This window comes from Lepisosteus platostomus, chromosome 6 (genome assembly GCF_059453375.1).
Source record: "Lepisosteus platostomus isolate fLepPlt1 chromosome 6, fLepPlt1.hap1, whole genome shotgun sequence".
NCBI lineage: Eukaryota > Metazoa > Chordata > Actinopteri > Semionotiformes > Lepisosteidae > Lepisosteus > Lepisosteus platostomus.
Window position 1 is genome coordinate 42877358 of NC_142616.1, and position 17437 is coordinate 42894794.

A 17437-nucleotide genomic window follows, 5' to 3' on the forward strand; every position below is an offset into this window, starting at 1 on the left:
AGCTCAATCAGAGGTGCTAGCTGCATTCGGGCTCCAGCACCTCCAGACTTGTGGGGGAGTCAGCATCGGTGGTTGCCCCTGAGCTCCACATTCTCTGCCTCACGGTAAACAAACCTCCGCATCTAGGAGGCTCCAAGCTCGGACGACTTTGCGGCGAAGCTCAGATGTTGCCAGCGGCCGGCAAGATTAAATGAAGCGGACGGGAAACCCTGAATTCAAGCGCCATCCCCCCCCCCTGCGGGTCCGGCAGCGGTGGTTCGCTCCCCTCACAGGCTGTCAGTCGCCGAGTGAAGATGGCGGAGTCGTCCGGGATGCGGTCTAGCAGCTTTTTAAACTTCCAGTTTTAGGACAATTCTTTACCCCGGCGAATTCCCACGGGAGCCTTTTTTAAACACGTCAACTGGTAAGTTGCATATCTATAAGACGGTGGTTTTTGTTTTGGTATAGATGGCTGAGAAATTGTCATCAGTTCTGCAGCGGTACTCGACTTGCAATGTGGCCTGCGAACTGATTTATTTTATTTTTTTCGCATTGGGGGGGGAAACCCCCCCACAAACACACACTTGTGTTTTGTCGCCGCGAGGACTGGAAAAATGCTCTCATCTCAGATTGGGGGTTTGGGAGCCGGGCCGGGCAGTGCCGGTTTTAGGCATCCGATTTTATTAAGGACGGTGCGTGCATTATGCAAAAGTTTTTTTTCCCCTCTTTTTTGGTACAGTTTTGGTATTGAAACAATAACCCGTTCGGATCCGTGGGCACGGTCTGTTGCCCCCTCGCCGCTGGGTCTCTGGATGGGGATCCCCGGCTGTAAAAGCGTGTCCGGACGCGTGCGTGGAGCGGATCCGTGGGGTTTGAAGCCCGTTTTCTGGCTGCCGGCTCTGCAGGAGTTGGGGGTGTCTGCTTAGGCGGGCAGCGGGGCAGGAGCAGAAGGCGAGGGGGCTGCTGAAAGCCAGCGGAGGTGCTGCGAGTAACTTCCCATGCGAGCAACCTGGTTATGATACCAGGTAGCTCATAGGAAACCACGACTGTTGCAAAGTCTTGGTTTGAAGGCTGGCAGGTTTTTTTTTTGGTGGGGGGGTGTCACAAAATCTGAACTGAGCGGTCAGCTGCCCGCTTGGGGAATTTGAATTCCTTCAGGGGGACTGCAGTCGGGTCCAGTTCATTCCCAGTCGTCCCGTATAGCCTTTGCCCTTGTCAATCGTGCCCGACTCCAACGAAACATCCGTCATTACCTAAATGGTTCGGTTTTTCAATATTTAAAGCATCTTGGGCACGCAACCGCTTCTTTGTTTTTCCGTGGACAGATGTTTCTTTCCCAAAATGTCTCACCCGGCATCTCCGCGTTGCTTGGGGAACGTTATTGCTTAACTTTACCCGCACTCCTCCACAAACAAGCGCGGCATTTCACCATTGCGACCAGCTGGTTCTGCTGACTTGTTTGTGCAAAATGTCAACGGGAAGTTTTTATGCTAAATGGGAAAAAAATGGTCTATTATTTCTGCAGGCCTGGTTGAAATGTGTACAGCGTTTAAACAAACAGTTTAAGCTGAAATGGGTGCTGCGTTCTGCTTAGTATTACTGGAGAGAGGAAAGTTTGGATTTCAGAAGGTCTCGGCTTCTCCCTTAGAAGACATTCACAAAAAGGTGGCTGCGCTGCTTAGTAAAACCACTGGATGTTTCAAGGCGAGGTTGATACAAATTTATTAGGGGATACAAATATTAATTTAGAGTTAAGATAATCATTTAATTGACTGCAGTGCAAGGAGTGTGTATCTTTTTAAATCAATACTGGCAAACATTATACTTTTGTCAGGCCATAATAGGAGGGATGTCAGTTCATGGTGACTGCTCAGTGAGTGTGATTTGTTTAAATAGGGAACAAATTACAATAATCCCACTGGCACAGTGGCACTCTGTTGACATGTAACACTGATGTTTCGCTCACTCGTATCTACATGTCAGTCTTAATCTGGGGTTAGTTGTTCAGCTTGTACTTAAGCAACCTGTCTGATACGCTGTAGTGATGCTTTCTCAGTTGGTGTGTCAACAGAGTACTGATGGGCCTGGGAGTCATTAGGCAATGGGGTGACACATTCATTCTGCAGCTGTTTCAAGGCCAGTCAGAGGGACATTCAAATTGCAGTAGCTAGTCCCTCAATCTCCAGATTTGCTCCTGTGTTTCCCTGTAAACCAGGTGTCTCCCTGATGTTGTGAAAGCCGTGTGGCTTTCTCTGTAGAAATTCTTAATATATTCCCCGTGTCAGAATATTTGTAATTAGGAATGCCATGAAAGCAATGTGTGGAGACGTAATAGCATTCTTGCCTGTTATTTCTCCTTTTTTGAGCTGTGCAGACTCGCAGTATTCCACATTTAGTGGTAAGCCCAATTAGCACTGTGGTGAATACCCAAGGAGACGTCTTTGCTGAGAACATATTACTGATGTCTTAGATAACAGCTTTATAATTAAGAGTCGAGGCCTGTGGGTCCTTTACTTGAGGCAAGTGTTGTTGTGTAAGGGGAATTAATCTGTAACGGCCAGACAGTGCTACAGAAAGTGCAGCAAGACATGGTTTTGTTTTTCCTGTGGCACTTGGGAGAGGCACAGCATCAAAAGTCACAGAAACTTGCAGAATCTTTGCATGTGAGTTTATCAAATGCACAACAATACAGCGTACAGCAGTAGTTGCTGGCAATGAAATATCTTTTTTTATCAATGTTAAATGTGCCTGTCAGTGAAGTCATTAATGGGAAGGTGATGACCCACTGTGTCACAACGCAGGTCAGATTATGGAAATCCTTATTCACCTTGCATCAGAACGTAAGCATCCCACTAGTGCTGTATCGGATCAAGTACCTGCTGGATCAGGTGGCAAGACAGCGTGCCAGCTAGTCACCTGATCCATCATTACATGTCTTTAAAAATCCCAGGGCGCTTCTCGAAAAGAGTAGGGGTGTAACCCCGGTGTCCTGGCCAAATTTCAAATTGGCCCTTACCAATCATGGCCTCCTAATAATCCCCAACTATGAATTGGCTTCATTACTCTGCTCTCCTCCCCACTGATAGCTGGTGTGTGGTGAGCGTTCTGGCGCACTATGGCTGCCGTCGCATCATCCAGGTGGATGCTGCACATTAGTGGTGGTGGAGGGGAGTCACCATTGCCTGTAAAGCGCTTTGAGTGGAGTGTCCAGAAAAGCGCTATATAAGTGTAAGCAATTATTATTATTATTATTATTATTATTATTATTATTATTATTATTATAAGTAACAACACTTCTTAGGCCTAAGAGCTCCCCTTCAGTTCTGGATGTGTCTCCACATAACGGTAAGTTCACCAATTAGACCCCGTGCTGTCAGCTTCGGATGGTGTTAGAAGGTATTCTTATATTTGCCCCCGCACAACCTGGTTCCTGCCATTGCTATAGTTCTATCATAGCTGTTACAGGATATACAAAGGCGGGGTTAGTGGGATGAGGATCAGCTGCTTAACAAAGTATAAAAGTGAACAAAGTGAGTGAAGAGTGGAGAAACTGTAGGGGCAGGAGAGTAGTCTTTTATTGCAGTGTCCTGTATGATTTGATGGCTATTTTGTTTGGGGGGAAAAAGTCTTCAACATCTCCAAGGGCTTCAGTTGAACCAGATACCAGAGACAGAAGGCCAGGGAACATATTGTTTCGTATTGTCTTGTGCCATGAAAGTAAAGCACCTAAGCTTACTTTTAGGTCTAATAGCTATTTCTTTTTAGTTTCTGCCCTCAGCCGGGTTTTCTTTTATCAAAAACACATTTAATTAAATATCGAAATTATTTACAATGTCAGTTCCATCATACATGATATGACATGTTCATGAATCACCTGAATAAAATTGGACTGGGCCATTGGGCCAAAGGTCTGAAAAACAGTCCTCCTTGGCTTCCTGGTACATTTACCCTTTTACTTGCATTTTAATGGTCTATATTGTTTGGGGAGCTGTAGCCAGAAATAAGAGGTGTTGTGATTTCCGTTGTCTCGCACACACTCCCACTCTGGAACCTGCGACGCCTTGTTGCATAGCAACTGCAAGCACGTCCATCAGATGAACAGGATAATAATAATAATAATTATAATAATTGCTTACACTTATATAGCGCTTTTCTGGACACTCCACTCAAAGCGCTTTACATGTAATGGGGACTCTCCTCCACCACCACCAATGTGTAGCATCCACCTGGATGATGCGACGGCAGCCATAGTGCGCCAGAACGCTCACCACACATCAGCTATCAGTGGGGAGGAGAGCAGAGTAATGTAGCCAATTCATAGAGGGGGAGTATTAGGAGGCCATGATTGGTAAGGGCCAATTGGAAATTTGGCCAGGACACCGGGGTTACACCCCTACTCTTTTCGAAAAGCGCCCTGGGATTTTTAATGACCACAGAGAGTCAGGACCTCGGTTTTACGTCTCATCCGAAGGACGGCGCCTGTTTACAGTATAGTGTCCCCATCACTATACTGGGGCATTAGGACCCACATGGACCACAGGGTGAGCGCCCCCTGCTGGCCCCACTAACACCTCTTCCAGCAGCAACCTAGTTTTTCCCAGGAGGTCTCCCATCCAGGTACTGACCAGGCTCACACCTGCTTAGCTTCAGTGGGTTCCCAGTTGTGAGTTGCAGGGTGATATGGCTGCTATATGATAGCCATGCGAACTCTGCACTAGTGGTCTTCTGGAACCCTGATCGCTCTTGAAGGGACAGCACTTGCAGCCAGTGCATATTTAACAGCTGCGGGTGTTTGGTGCTTGGTGCTGTTCCTTGATAAGCGGATCCTGCAGCCTGCCGGTGAATTGGGGAGTATGAGCTGCCGCTGGGGAATCTGCATGGGGAATAATGAGCCGGATCGAGGTGAGCAGCATTTCTGCAGACAGGAGTCGCCCGAACAGTTACTCGGCCCTAACTTTCCAAGTGTTCACAATGTCTTTTCATTTGGGTTTTCTGGGGGATTTGCAATGTGTGGTTAAAGAGAAAAGACTCACCTCTCAGAAGAATAGAAACTTCTTTTTTTGTTCCATCTTTCTGGTTAGCTGCAGACCCAGAGACACACGGGGTGTTTTTTTGTGCCGCGTTAGACAATTTTTGACATTAGTGCTTGTGAGATTGAGGTCAGTGAATAAAGTAAACCCCCCTCCTCATTTTAGATCTGCTCTAATGTGTCTTATATCACGTAAAAATGCATAATCTCTTCAAAGAGTTAATTTTAAGATCACATTTCTTGTATTTTCCTTTTTTTTGTTGTTCTGTGCCTTTCGCTTCAGTAGCAGCAGTAGGAGTGCTGGGGAAACGTTAGAATCGTGGCATTTTCAGAGGTTTGTTTCTTTAGCAACTGTTTGCGTGTAGGAGTTAGTACAGTCCCGTGGGAAACACTTCTGATTTTACAGGCAGGGAATCTTTCCTTTGGAAGGCAGACTGCTGAAGTCTAAGGATGCGATAATGTGCCGATGAAGGAAACCGTGCGTCTCTGACAGTGTTTTGAGCTGTGCTTTTCTGAACACGGGCAATTTTTGTTTCATCTCCGGGTGGGTGCTCTGAAAAGACTACAGCGGGTTGATAGGTGTCAGAAGAATGACCCCCTCCTGCGTGTAACCCAGTGACGTGCTGCTCGGGGGGGTCTGTACAGAAGAAGCTTGGTTTAATGAAGCAACAGTGGCTGTTTGCGCGATCTGTGTCTGGCGTGTGTGAGCTCCAGGAAGCCGGCCTGCAGGCAGGAGAGGTCAGTGGGAGCCGATTAATTAACACCTTGAAGATGGCAGGCCTCCACCTAAGAGAGGCCTGTGGTGTTTGTGTTGTCACACTCATGACGCGTAGAGGCAGTTTTCATGTGGCTCAAGTATAAACAGCTTTACCTTTAATATACTTCACGAAAAGTCACATTTTAGTTCATCCTGGTCTTGTTTATTAGTACTTTATGGTAACCGATAACTCAAAATGTCATTATCTGCGGTTGCTGATCATTTAGGATTTACTTTAAACGGTGTGACAGAGGACTGTTGCAGCTGTTTTTTTCTGGAAAAATGGGCTTTAAAAGATCCAGTCAAGTTTTATTACAGCTTTTAAGACTTTGCAAAAATGAGGAGGAGTAAAATTGGACACATGTCATAAGTGTTGTCAGGACCTATGATGGCACAGTCTAGTTGATGAGGTAACTGCATGGTGCGGCCTGTCTCCAGGGGTCATTCTGATCTGAAGAGCCAGTGTCCTCATTTCATCCCCTGTTCATCCAAGGGCATTAAAAAGGAGTGGAACTGCAGCCAGTCATCAGGCTGAAGGGAATCCTGAATTATGTCTGCAGAATTTGAAGGAAGTCCTAAGAATCGTGGAGTCACGAGAACCTGATCTCTTCACTCCGGCGGGAATCACTGTTTTGGGAACTGCAAATCATTGCTGTTCATCTCCTCTGTAATTTCCCTCTTCTGCTTCAGACTGTCCATTGTCTGTTCCTTGTGCAGTGTGGTTCATTATGCTTTGTCTTCCCTGCCTCTTGCTTGTGCGTTGCCCTGTGGGATAGAGCTGTGTTTACTGTAGGGCCTGACTCTTCACTCAGAAGTCAGTGATTAAAGCCGCGCTGCGAGGATGGTTGTGCTAACATGTTCAGCTGCTTTTCGTGGGACTGTCTTGCAGAGATAAAAGCCACAGCTTAGTTTTGAAGTATGCATTGTTTTTGTGAAATAAGTCGTGCTTAGGGCGGCTCTGTGGCTCAGTGTTTAGCATTGCTGCCTCACAGCACTGTGGCACTGGGTTCAATTCCTGGAATGCTGTCTGGGTGGAGTTTGTAAATTCTCCCTGTATTCACAAGGGTTTCCTCTGGGAGCCTAAAGACCTCCTAGTAGATTGATTTTCTTGTAGGCACATTGGCCCTGGTGTGATTGTGTGTGTTTGTGCCTGTGTGAGCTCTGCGATGGACTGGTGTCCCTCCCAGGGTGTATCCTGCCTTTTTCCTAAGTCAGTGCTTAAGTTGTCTGCAACAGCTGTCGAGCGGGTAGTGAACCGCTGTTTGCATGGCCTTCTGTTCATCTTGACCTTCATTGGAGCTCAGACAGATCGAACTAGGCTGATAATCGGGGAGTGAAAAAAGTTAGTAGAAGCACCTGAATAGCTGGCCTACTATATTTGAAAGAAACGCTTTGTCTGTTTCTTGGGCATGATAAGATAAGAGATAAGATCACTTAATTGGCCGTATACAATTTCCTGTATTAGGCATTTGTCTTTTCGCATACCCCAGCTTGCTCTCCATGAGACACACAGACAGGGAGAAAAGCTTGGGGTCAGAGTGCAGGGTCGGCCATTCATACGGTGTCCCTGGAGCAGTTGGGGTTAAGGCCCTTGCTCAGGGGCCCAACGGAGTAGGATTCCTCTGCCGGCCATGGGATTAAAACCGGCAACCTTCCAGCCACAGGCGCAGATCCTTAGCCACAGTGCCACCACTCCGCCCATCTCCCTCAGCTTCCATGGGAAATGAGCAGCGACAGTGTGGGTGTGCTGGTGTTGAAAGGTCTTGTGCTCCTCCAGGCAGATTCCACTGGGAAAGATGCTTGATCTGGCTTTGACAGAGCACTGACCTCTGCCCTCTGCAGTATGGTAACATTTACTCAGGTTACACAAAGGTGCTGGCCAGACTGAGCTCATCAGACACTCCAGCCGTAGTCCCATTGTTTGAGCAGTTTCCTGAATGTTAAATCAATTATACTCTTGTCTTTAAGCTTTCCAGCTCTCTTAACCTCATAGGGAAGCATGAAATAAAATGCAGAATTGATCTGTTACTTTTGCTGACAAATCGTATCTGGAGCTTAAGGACTTTATATTCACTAATATAGGAACAGTGGAAATTGATCTTTAGAGCAAAGCCAGTGAAACGTGCTTGGAGTGTGAAGGGTTAAGCGTTGTGTACTGCACTGCACCTCAGCCCACGAGATGTGTGTGAGGTTTTTGGCTTAACTGAATGCAGCTGAGTTGCCCTTCCATAGTGTCTGTGCCACGTGCTCACAGGAGGGTTCTGTTTATCCAGAAGCACACCAGGGCTTGTTTTTCAGCCCCTGACAGGGGGCTGATGCAGGGTCGGGGCCTGCAAGGTGGTGTCGTCCTCATGAGGGGAACTTCTGTTCATTTTGTCTAATGCTGTTCTGGGGCTAAATGCTAAAGAAAGAGCGAGTTTCTCTCCAGCCCCCGGGACTTGTTTGTGCGTTCGAGGGGTTAAGGGCAGGTATGCCAGAAATTCATGGCACGGAAGCAGCCAGCAGGCCTGCCCGCCGGTCCAGAAGCGGTTATTGCTGTTTACGCTGGCACACGGCTCGTGACTGGCATGCAGGAGGGCTTCCGGGCCCACTGCTCTCGCTGGGAGCTCCTGTGACTCGACGGTGTGTCTGGCCCCGATGAATGCGGTAGCGGATGTTACGCCTGGCTTTGTGAGTGTTCATATGAGTTTGTATGTAACCGATATTCCAGAGGCAGCTGGATTTCTTTGCATATCGGAAGTATTCGCAAGCAGATGTTTCTATATTTTTTTTTTTATTTGCTCTTCCTTTCGCCTCTTATTTTCTTTCTAAAGCATCCACTTCTTTATCCTCTCTTGAGACCTTCTGAGTAATTAGTGTTAGTGGTTTAATTTTATCTGTGTCAGCTCTTTAATCGTGACCTGGTTTAATCTCGTGTGTAAAATCTTTTCAGTACAAATTGAGGTTGGTTGCAGTTGCGTCATCAGTGGGCTTTAGATTCTTGCACCTCCTGTGCTATTCAGAATGAGGACTTAAAGGTAGAGTGTTATAGCTACTGTTTTTGAAATCCTTATAAATGGATAATAGGCCAGCTAAGCTTTTACAGAGTATTTTACTCTGAAATACTGTGTAGCAAATAGTACTAGTGGTTAGTGTAGGAATGTTTGTTCCATTTATGGTCAGGATTTGCATTTTGTTGCCTACCTACCTACCTGTAGATTGTTAACATTCACTCTGTCAGTATTGCATGAATATCTCCATCCATTCGTTTTCAGTCAGCTGGTTGTGCACTTTATAGATCTTTTATAAATGTGACATATAAATACCATTTTAACCCTTAATCTAGAAATGAAATAAGACCTCTGACCTTTAGGGCCTGTTTTATTAGGGTAACACATGCTGCTGGAGTATCACTAGTCTCCCTTCTTACTGCACAAACCACCAGCTGCTCAGCTAGTTTGGACTGTGGAATGCTTTTCTTTGTCCATGTGTACTGTTGCAAAACATTGCAAAAACAGCTTATCTGCATTTTCACTTTCCTTCATGCTTTGTTGGTTCGCTATGCATGCCTGTGAACCCGGAGCACTGGAGCCGACGATCGCGTGGGGGGGTCTGTCAGCTCATTGGGTAGAGATGCCCATCTTGCTTAGCTTGAGTACAGCCGTTTGTAGCCAGAGCAAGTGAGACTGGTGGCCGTTTGGACTAGGATTGCCCTCGTTGCAGGACGGCAAATCCTGCCTTTTCATTCCACTGGGGGGGGGAGGAAGGAAGGCAAAACGAGGAAGTGTGTACGATCCGGATTGTAGCTTCTGGAAACTCCATTCAGGGAGTTTGTTTTCATGACACAGTGCCAGGCCGTTCCAGAGCTGATAGCCTGTAATTTTGTACTCAAAGTGAGCTGTGTTTTTTCACCAGTTACTTCTGTCTGGTATTCGCTGTTACTGCACTTCCATCTGCTGACAAGAGGGTCTGTTGCTGCTGCAGGGGGCACCTGTTTGAGGGTTTCCATATACATCTTCTTTGTGCTCTTATTATCATTGTTGTTTTTTTGGGTGATCGTTGTACAATACCACTCAGTGCCACAGTGGATTTTCTTAATTAACGATCCAGTTTGGCACTGGGTACTGAGAATTGTTGTCCTGCCAACTTCAAAGGTGGCTGGGTAGCGCTGTGTTCAGCATTGCCGCCTCACAGCTCTGGGGGTCCTGGGTTCAGTTCCGTTCAGTTTCCTCCCACACTTCAAAGTCATACTGGTAGGTTAATTGGTTTGGTGAATTGGGAAAACTGGCCCTAGTGTGAGTGTGTGTTATGTGTCTCTGTGTGCCCTGCAATGGACTGGTATCCCATCCCATCCAGAGCGTAATAATAATTGCTTACACTTTTATATAGCGCTTTTCTGAGCACTCCACTCAAAGCGCTTTACAGGTAATGGGGACTTCCCTCCAACACCACCAATGTGCAGCATCCACCTGGATGATGCGACGGCAGCCATAGTGCACCAGTACACTCACCACACATCAGCTATCAGTGGTGAGGAGAACAGAGTAATGAAACCAATTCATAGAGGGGGATTATTAGGAGGCCATGATTGGTAAGGGCCAATGGGAAATGTGGCCAGGACTCCGGAGTTACACCCCTACTCTTTTCAAGAAACACCCTGGGATTTTTAAAGACCACAGAGAGTCAGGACCTCAGTTTTACTTCTCATCCGAAGGACGGCGCCTGTTTACAGTATAGTGCCCCTGTCACTATCCTGGGGCATTAGGACCCACATGGACCGCAGGGTGAGTGCCCCTGCTGGCCCCACTAACACCTCTGCCTTATGCGGCTGCTCGGATATCTTGAGAACCTCGGGAAACAAAATCATTTGACTCAGCCTGTCTGTAGCTTGTCAGGATAGGCTCCGGCTCCCCCACATCCCTGAATTGGAAAAGGCCGTGAGAAAATGGATGGGTGAGAACCTTCATACAGGATTCCCACTTCCAGGCCCACAGTATAACATGAGCTTATATACATAAGTACAGGATGAGCACCTGTGTCAGTCCCAGTGTAGTGTCGGACGCTGCTTTGTTTCGAGTGCAGAGCTGCACACTTTAACATCACAGCGCTGTGCACCTGGAGTGAGAGACTCTCCTCCCCTGACTCTTCTCCAAGTCTTGTGGAAGAGCCGAACGTGGGCCTGGGTTTGTTTCTTGGGAGGAGGACGTTGGTAGTTTATTCCTGGAGCATCAACGAGCAGTGCAGTGTCATCTGGGTTTCCTGAGCCCGCGGGAAGCAGAATCATTTTAATCAGCCCGCTGTGGGTCAGGCAGAGAGTGAGAGATGTTCAGCAGCGCGGTGATATTTTACTGTTCTGCGACTCTGCCTTAGCTGCCACTGGCGGATCTAAAAATCGTCGCGCTCGGTGGTGGCTCTTCGAGAGCCAAGGTGAAACGGGAATTATTTTCGGTAGACAGGAAGTTATCACGGTGCCGTTAAAGACGGCTCGCTGCATGGAGGACCCTGACCCCGCTGGGACTGGAATTGAAGTAGAATTGGGCTTCTACTTCAGATTGCATCAAAATGGCTTCCCTTGTGAAATAAATTCATGCACTGCTCAAATGACTTGATACTTGGTAGGTTTGTAAGCCAAGAAATATTTGCACAATGTATACAAGATCATCAGGGTTGATGCAGACTATAGGAACTGTAACTGTAACGGTAGGCTGTGGTTTCCAAGCTGCTTGCTTTTTATCAGCCTCACTCTAAGACAAGACTAGGTGTGGCCGAATGAAATTCCTGGATATGCCTGCCACAGCTTCGCTATCTTCACAACAAAATGCCTGTACTGTTTTCCCCACCTCTCTACTGTAACCAGCATGAAATCTCTAACCTTAACCAAACATTTTGTTTCCAGATTGGCACCTGAAATTGTTAAACTAAAGCACATGTGAGCTCAAGAAATCCTCCTCGTGTTCTGAAAGTGCAGTGAGCTTTTGCTCTGCTTTTACAGAGTAGAAAAGATCTGAGAGAGGTTTTACTTTAATTAGCAGCCATTGAACATGCTGTGCTATAATGTGATAATGTAACTTAATGTATCATTCCCTGATTATACAGAGCTGAATGCCTTTGTACCATCCTGCTCTGTAAATTGCAGTTATTAAATTACTGGTAAATTGGTGGTTAGGATCTAACCATGCGGTAATATACAATAAAATAATATAGGAGTGCAGATGGGGAAATAATTTTGAATGGTTCCACTGCATATTCATTTTCCAGCCTAAAGGGAGTAGGACTCTAAAGAAGCAAAGAGTTTTGGATTGCAGTAGTCACAGCTGTGATTCTCCACTTCAGATCAGAGGGTGTGTTCCTTTTTAAATTAAGAGAACATGAGGCTTTTGTACCGTCTAATTTATTTATTATAGATTTTCCTCTGCAGTCTGGGGTAAAACAAGCTGTGTCGTATGCTGTCACTGTGTTCTTTATCACCGTTGTGCTGTAAAATAGGTGTTCAACAATGAAGCTTCTGTGCAGTAGAATGTGTACTCCCCCTGTCCGCAGCACACTTAGCTGTCAGATCTGCGTTAAGAGGCATTGATCGTGTCACGGGCAAGCAGAGGTGGGGTGCGGCTTCCAGAGAACAAGACAAATTTGACAGTTTCATTTTTCTGAATTACAGTACTTGATAGGACTTTGCCTTTTGGATTAAGAGCAGATATTGATCAAATTGTCTGTGATGGAGAGAGAAGCAAAAACCAAAGTGTGGCTGAGCATCCAGATTAGTAATCTCACTGTTGTGAAACACAGTTACAGTGTTTTAATTATCAGCATCCGTCTAGCTAGCAGAGCAGCTCTGTGTAGGCTGCCTGTTGGGATTCTGCGTACATGGAGTCTCCGTGACACCTGGGCTTTTATCACCGAGTGAGAAAGACACGGCACGTTTGGAAAAGATTTGTCTTTGAGGGAGAGAGCTAGCCTTCCAGTAACAGGTATAGGAAGGGCTAGTTTCAGAGCGAAACCTGCTTCAGTGGCAAGATTCGCCATCTCTGCTTCCATCGTCGTCTTTCAGCTGCGCAGTAGCTCCTGTATCTTCTGTAAACCCTTGTGGAAATGCCCAGGATGCCAGGAGCTCCAAAGGTAGTTACGTCAGTGCTCATAATCGCAATACTTGATGAAAAGGCAAGTTGAACAGCTCTCTTAAAAAGTGATAAAACAAACCTTTAAAGATTCTAAAGTATTTTTGTTTCAACACCAGTTTGTAGGCTGTGATTATTACTGACAGTGTTTGAACCATTAAAACTATCTCTTTCTTTTAATTAATCCACAGCAGTCGCTGTGTAATTAGAAAATAGTGCTAACTCGAGTGCTTTCGGTGTCTTCGGAAGCTTAGAAGTTGTTTATGAGCCACATGGTGATAGAATATCAGTTATTTCTGAGTACTTCTAAGAGCAGCTGCTGTGTTTACCTGTCATGAGTATTCACAGAACTATGTTACAGAATGGGGGGGAGCGTGTACCTTGCCTGACAACTGCATTTGTAGGTTATCTGCAAATCTCAGAAATGTTGTGGTTCCTGAAATGTTTTTGTATTTTAAAAGTTAACAGAATTAAGCTGTAAATTTTGAGTGGGTTCTACATTTGGTAGAGACGGGAAGCTGGAGAATATTTGAAAATGTACTGATGGAAATAGGACCATACTCCAAAGCAATGAAAATAGTTTAAGGCTCCTTATTTTTGTTTAATGTTAACTTTTGCTTTTGTATAAGTTGTATATTTTTTTTATTTCCTGTGCTTTTCCAAAAACCCTTCACATTCTTCTTTTCTAAAAATGCCTTAAAGCAAGAAAGATTTTTTTTTTGGGTTCACTCATCCATCCATCTGTTTTCCTACTGCTTTATCCAATGGTGTGTGGGCGCAGGAGTTAGAGCCTACACCAGCTAGCATCAGGAGCAAGGCGGGATTTGCCCTGGACAGGAAGCCAGTCCGTCTCAGGACAGACGCCCACGAACGCAGGCGCCCACACACTCGCCCCAGAGCCGATTTCCCCAGAAGCCAGTTAACTTACCAGGATGTCTTTGAACTGTAGGAGGAAACTGGAGCACCCAGAAGAAAGCCACGCGAACCAAGGGAGAACATACAAACTCCACACAGACAGCACCCCAGGCCCAAGCGCTGTGAGGCAGCAGCAATGCTAACCAGTGCACCAGCTGTGCCAAAACATTCAGAATTCCTTTCTGCTTTCAACTAAGCTTTGTAGCCTGACAGTGATCAGTGTAATGGCGTCCTGAGTGTAGGTTTGTTTCCACAATGCAGCGATCCTGACTGCTGCCCTCCTCCACATGCTCCATTCCATCTCCGCTCCCTCTTGAATTGCTGGCTGCACACTATTGTCTTGTGAAGCAGCACTAAATAATAGGATGAATTTAAAGCTATTAACGTCCGTCTCTTGAGGAAGGACCGGGCTTGCCTTGATGCCTTAATTACAGACAACCTGCATTCATTCAGAGAAGAGGCTGTTTGCCCAAAACTGCTGTTTAGCTTAGTCTGTGACCAGTGGCATCGCTGTGTGTGTCAGGTTTACAGTTGTCTGAGACTCGCCAAATTCCACACAGTCTGAGACTCTGTGTGGTGCAGGTGGACTAATAAAGTGCCTATATTCTCATCATTCTGGTCATGAGGAACAGTAGTGAACAAACACTTATTCTGAGTTTATGGGTCATAAATGGCTTAACCTGTTTTAAAGAGATCAGCTCCAGAAACCTTTGATTTTTCTCTCATTGATAATAAGCATTAGCCTGGGCTCTTCTTTGAATTTCATTTCAAAGCCACCATCACCACATAGCTGGGAGGCAGACAATGTGTTGATCCTGCCTGGCTTATATTTGAGAGATTGAATTTGACCTCTGTTAGTCAGCTCCCCCCTGCTTGTGAAATTTAGTGTCTCTGCTCATGTCTGGCTTTATTTTCCTCTGAGGAGATTTCCTCAAACTGGTTAAATATCTAATAAATAATGGATTAAAGATTTTTTTGGGCCTAAAAGTGTCGTGTCTTGAAAACACAATCTCCAGGCAATTATAGCTACAATGTTAGGAGAAAAATTAAGTTAGCCATTATGGCATTTTAAAATGCTTGGTGAATTCACACAAAACACAAAAAAACAACTAAATGAGTATTTACACATTGGCACCCAGCCTATATATGTTTTTAGATAAGTGATAACCTTTCTCTTTTATTTCCCTGCCTTTTGTTCTAATATAATCAACATTAAAGGCAATATTTCCCAAACACGGTGATAACAAGAACTAGCTATCTTGTGAAGTCGGAGGATGCAGGGAATGTAATTTCAGGTTGTATGTCTGCAGGGCACACTTTAGCAAAGGAAGGTGCAAAGTACACTGTCAAGCTGTTCAGCAGAAAAGATATAGCTGTGAATGAGGTTTGCTTCTAGGAACACTGTGTCAGATGTGCGTCCTTATTAGATCTATGTGCTATGGGCTGCAGATGAGAATTTGGTTGCTTGGGATGAGCCTTTTACCTGGATCTTGAAGTGGTTTAGATTTGCTGCTGTCTTGGTCTCTGCTGTTCCTGAGCTAGACTATACTCAAGAGGGAATTTCTTAAAATCATCTGATATTAGACCATTCAGTGCTTATTCAGGAGCAGAACGGCACACAGCGGCAGTGTATGTGGTGTCAGTAATCCTTACAAGGAAAGCCAGAGACTTGTCACAGTATCATAAACATTATCCTCCTCTGCAGGATAGCTCCTGGCTGTGAAAATGTAATAAGAAACTGAACATCCCAGGTATCACTATAGAGCCCGTCTTCCATCCATCCATTTTTTTAACCATTTTATCCAATTTGGGGAGATGGGGGGGGGCCGGAGCCTATCCTGGCAAGAGATGGGAACAAGGTGGGACACACAGGGACATCAGCATGTACACACTCGCACTGGGGTCAGTTTTCCTAGAAGCCAGTTAACCTTACCAGCATGTCTTGGTAGTCTTTGAACTGCAGCACCCAGAGGAAACCCACTTGCCCACAGGGAGAACATGTAAACTCCACGCAGATAGCACAGTGGCTCCGCCATTGAATCCAGAGCCCTGGAGCTGCTAACCACAGTGCCTCTGTGCTGCCCTGCGTCCGTCATCAAGAAGGTCCAAGTTGGAGGTACAGACTACTATATGCTTTGACCTCCAGTATCTGAGAGAGTTCAAAATCCTGTTTCACTCCGCTAAGAAGCTCACTCTTGGTCGCAAGTGGAACTTCCAGTGGGAGTCATCGCCCAGATCACACCTCCATTTCTGCTGCTGTGTATTCTCCAGATCTTGGGCCAGCAGAGTTTGTGCGGTATGAGCTGCGTTTCTCACATGCCATACGTGCACGTACTTGCACAAGCCACATAAAGTGAAATAGCTGGAGATGTTTTCCCATGAGGAGTAGTCAAAAATCCCCCCACCCAGAGTGTTGGCTGGGAATTAGTTGGTAAGACAACTGTATTCAAATGATTTTTAGCAGAAGGGTCCATTAAAATACTAATGAAAGCACAGTTTATATGAAAGTCCTGCAAAGGCCGTCGGGCTCCGGCAGTTACAGGGCGGCAGCAAGGAGTGAAACCGTATACAGCACACAAAATGATAAAGACGTCTTCTACGCTTCGGCTTCCTGTGCATTATGTAATTGACTGTGAATGTGTTCTCCACCAGCTGTGTTTTCTCTTTGTACTTGAGGCACATGAGAGCTGAAAATGAGGACCTGTGTGCTGTGTGTGAGCTTGTCCAGCCCCAGTCGTCCCCCCCTCCTCCTCCTCCTAGCTCCCTCGCCCGATAGGGGCAGTGTGTGCAGATCTGCAATGAGGCGGCGCAGTTAAGAGAGCTGCCAGCTTGCCATATCAAAGCGCCCTCTATTCAAGAGATGTTGTGGCTTGGGGCAGTGGTGGGGGAGAGGAAGAAAAAAAAACATCTTTGTGGTTTTGATGGGGTTTTTGTGAATTGAAACCCAGCAAGTGCACAACAAGGAGCTTAATGTTCTTTTTCCACCATTCGGGAAACTGCTGTAGAACAATGTCCTTCTGTGAGTATAGCTAACTGGTAACAATAATAATGGTTTATATAATAAGAGGGGAACCAGTCCATCCACAGCTGTGGTGTAGCATGCATCTGGGAGGCAATAGAAGACTTACTGCACCTGTAGCGCCAGCAGATCAGGTAGGGATGGGGGGGCAGATTTGTGCAGTTTAGCCAGTACATTGGGGGTAAAACCCTTACTCTTATTAGTAATGCTTTGGGATCCTTAACAAACCAAGTAGTCGGGACCTTGGTTTAACATCTCATTCACGGGATGACACCTCTTCCAGTACAATGTCCCCTGTTACCACGTCATGTTTAGGAAATTCTGGTCTGCAAGGAGAAGTAGCACCCTAGTCCAATCTACTTTTCCTTTTCCTTAGAGGCTTCCTTATCAAGACCGGAACTCTGCTTTGTTCCGGTTTTCATGCTTTTAAAGGATAACTCCAGTTAAGACAATCAAAAAACTGCTTTTGGTTCGTGCGTTCAAGGCTATGGCTCCTGGCCCTCTGTGGCGGGAGCACGTGAGTGGTTTGCTCTTTAAAATGCCATTGTAATGATTTAAACACCAGCAGCAGATCAGTCTTGCATGTGTGGGCGGATCTCAATCAGACCAGGCGTTTTTGGAAAAGGTCTTAGTGTGGGCTGGGC

General features: G+C 45.9%; 1 protein-coding gene across 4 annotated transcripts in view; it reads left to right on the plus strand.

Moving 5' to 3' along the window:
* Nucleotides 1–247: 247 nt before the first annotated feature.
* ndst2a (N-deacetylase/N-sulfotransferase (heparan glucosaminyl) 2a) overlaps nt 248–17437 on the plus strand; it is a 134202-nt gene continuing 117012 nt past the window's right edge. For all 4 annotated transcript variants that reach the window (XM_088635930.1, XM_088635934.1, XM_088635931.1 and 1 more), the window contains exon 1: nt 248–403. The gene's annotated coding sequence lies outside the window, so the exon portion shown is untranslated. The remainder of the gene's footprint in view (nt 404–17437) is intronic.